The sequence below is a fragment of the Chrysochloris asiatica genome, unplaced genomic scaffold (genome assembly GCF_000296735.1).
Source record: "Chrysochloris asiatica unplaced genomic scaffold, ChrAsi1.0 scaffold00049, whole genome shotgun sequence".
NCBI classification, from domain to species: domain Eukaryota; kingdom Metazoa; phylum Chordata; class Mammalia; order Afrosoricida; family Chrysochloridae; genus Chrysochloris; species Chrysochloris asiatica.
In genome coordinates this window covers 15,498,292-15,501,205 of record NW_006408567.1, presented here as the reverse complement: position 1 = coordinate 15,501,205, position 2,914 = coordinate 15,498,292, and the positions used below count along the sequence as shown (strand labels likewise).

Below are 2,914 nucleotides of genomic sequence, written 5' to 3'. Positions count from 1 at the left end.
CTGGTTGACTGTGGGGGGGAAAACCAAAGGATGGAGCAGATGCTTATTCATCAGAGAAGGGGAAGTCATGGGTGTCTGCAGTTGGAGAATAGTCACACTTGTCTCCCCTGACCCTCATTTTGTTGTAGCTGCCATTGAGTTGGCCTCTGACTCCTGGTGACCGCAAGCTCAATGAAATGAAACGATGCCCAGTCAGACCTGCACCATCGCATGATCAACTGCAATTTGGATCAGTGTGATCCATAGGGCTTTCATTTGCTGATTTTTGGTAATAGATGGCCAATCCTTTTCTCCTAATTCATTTCAGTTTGGAACCTTCTCTGGAATTGCCCAGAATCACAACATGCACGCTCCATTGACTGATGGGTGGTGGCTCTGAGGAAGAGCATTGTCCAGGAATGAAACCCAGGTCTACTTCATGGAAGGCAAGAATTCTACCACTGGACCCTTACTTTAGACTCACAGAATTTAGTCGCTCCTCTGGTGATCCTTGTGCAAAGAGAAGTGTGAGAGTCCCTGCTAAACAAAGCTGCTTATCAGGATTGTAATTGCCAGGGTCACATTTGGAACTACAGAATCTTTATCACCATCCTGAACAATGCTTGGAGTTCTCTCTGCTCTGAACTCCAGAGATAAAGTACAATTTCTAACTGAGAATAAATGAACTTATTGTATGGAATGAGTATTACATAATTTGACAGAAAATTTAAGCATGATCATACACATAAGAAACTGATTCTAAACCAGAAACTAAATTGATCACTGTAGTACAACTCATGTGTACAGAGTAGAATTGCTCCATAGTGTTTTTTAAGGCTGGGATCTTGCCGAAGATTACTAGGTCCTTTTCCCAAGGTGCCACTGGGTGGGTTCATACTTCTCACCTTTTGGTTAGTAGCCGAGCACTTAATCATTTGCACCACCCAAGGACTGGAGTAAAGTCTAATTGCATCTCCATGAAGAAAGGGGGAACTCTCTAGTTGGTCCATGTTCTGATCCTAATGCAAGCTTTTTCTTTGAGGTGTTAGTTTTGCATTTTACATGTTCACTTGCGTTTTGTGTCCAATAGAGTGGCAAATAGTACCTTCTGGAAGGCAGTTTCCTATGTCAAAGCCATTAATACCAATTGGATAGAATTCTTTCCGCACCCCCAGGTAGTTATTCAATGCTTTTAAGTATTGTTGTTGTTGTTAAGTGCTGTCAAGTCAATTCCGACCCATAGAGACTCTGTATAGGGTTTCCAAGGAACAACTGGTGAGCTTGAACCGCTGACCTTGTGATTCAAACGACTTTGCAGTCTGGCGCATTAACCCACAGCACCACATGTTGTTGTTGTTAAATGATATAGAGTTGGTTCTGACCCTTAGTGACCATCTAGAAGGTTTCCAAGGAACGACGCGTGAGCTTGAACCAAACTGACTTTGCAGTCTAGTGCATTAACCCACAGTGCCACACCAAGACTCCATAGTGCCAGTCTTCATCAATTATGTCTAAGATTCTAGCTACTTCTATTCCTAGTTGTCTACTGGGCATAATGAACACATACCTTTGGGATGGTTCTGATTCCACTTGTGTGGATATATTGTACTGCCACATTCTGCAAAGCTAATTGTTTCAGCTTCACTGGATTAGATTCAAAGAGAATTTTAGACAAATTAAGGCACTATGACCTATTCCCTCTCACAGAAAACCCGAGTACAAAGCAGCTGCATTTATGAGATCATAGAAGCCCCACTATGAGGCTTAGGCCCCACCTAAGTCAATTACCGGCCAGAACCCACAACCCCCCCCACTACCACATACAGGAATCTACGTAATTGGGCAGAGAATGGAGAACATAATTAAAAGTGGTCAACATTTAATAATTTACCTTTCCTGCAGCAATTAACCAGGTTGGGCCCTTTAAGATGCCTCATGGCTTCCAATGAAACAGAAACACTGTTAGAATAGACATTAGTAATGCTGTTAATATAGAAAATAGTAGTACTTTATGTAGGATAGAAGATTGATAATTAGCTAGTAGAAACAATAAGGTAGTGTAGGCAATGATGATTGAGTCGATAGAAACATATTAGTAAGAGGATGTAATCGGGGGTCTGGGAGGTGGAAATGATTTGTGTAAGGTTTAACTTGATCTTTTAGTAGGAATAAGAAAAAACAATGTATCACTTGCGTAGAAAAGGAGATGATGTCAGAAGAAAAAATACTTAATGGTCAGAAAATGAATAGGATATGGAAAGGTCAGGTGGGACATTATAGAAATACTTTGGTTAAGATTTTATAATCACAAGATGAAAGAATGTTATAATTAAAAATGTGTAATAATTCAAGGGAAAAAATCAACGTATCAAATCATTATGCATGGTGTAAATTTGAGTATAAATAAAGACTTGCTGAGCTGGGGCAGAGTGAGCTCCATCAGCCAACTAAGCAGAGACTCCTCGATTACTTTCACTTTCGCCAATTCCTCCTCTCCTCTTGAGTCTCTCGACCCTGCAAGAGCTGGACTTCCGCTTTAAGACATTGACTTCATCACATCTTGATAGCTAGGCACCAGTTTTCTTTGCTCGCTTCCTTGAAGCTGGTTTTGAAGGAAGTTATAACTGGGTGGGGCAGTCTTCTAGAGGTCTTCCTCTTCTGACTCTGGGGTTGAGAATGTGGGGCTCTAGAGTAAGATGATGCTGAGTTGCAGTTCTTGGTTCTCTCTCAGAGCTTCATTTTCACTGGCTTTGTAGACTGTGGGGCTCTGTCTCTTCCGCATAAGGAATTTGCACACCATGTCTGTCACATGGGAAACCTCCATTTTGTGCCACACACCTGGGTAACATTCACACCAACACACCTTGTAGATGTGTCCCTAATCTCTGCTGTTAGGACCCGATTCTGTTCTCATTGTTTGCTATTGCCACCCTTG

The 2,914-nt window shown here is 41.7% G+C and overlaps 1 pseudogene; it reads right to left on the bottom strand.

Annotated features, from left to right (window-relative positions):
* Positions 1-1,916, bottom strand: part of LOC102837696 — a 31,006-nt pseudogene extending 29,090 nt beyond the window's left edge.
* Between the last annotated feature and the right edge of the window lie 998 nt (positions 1,917-2,914).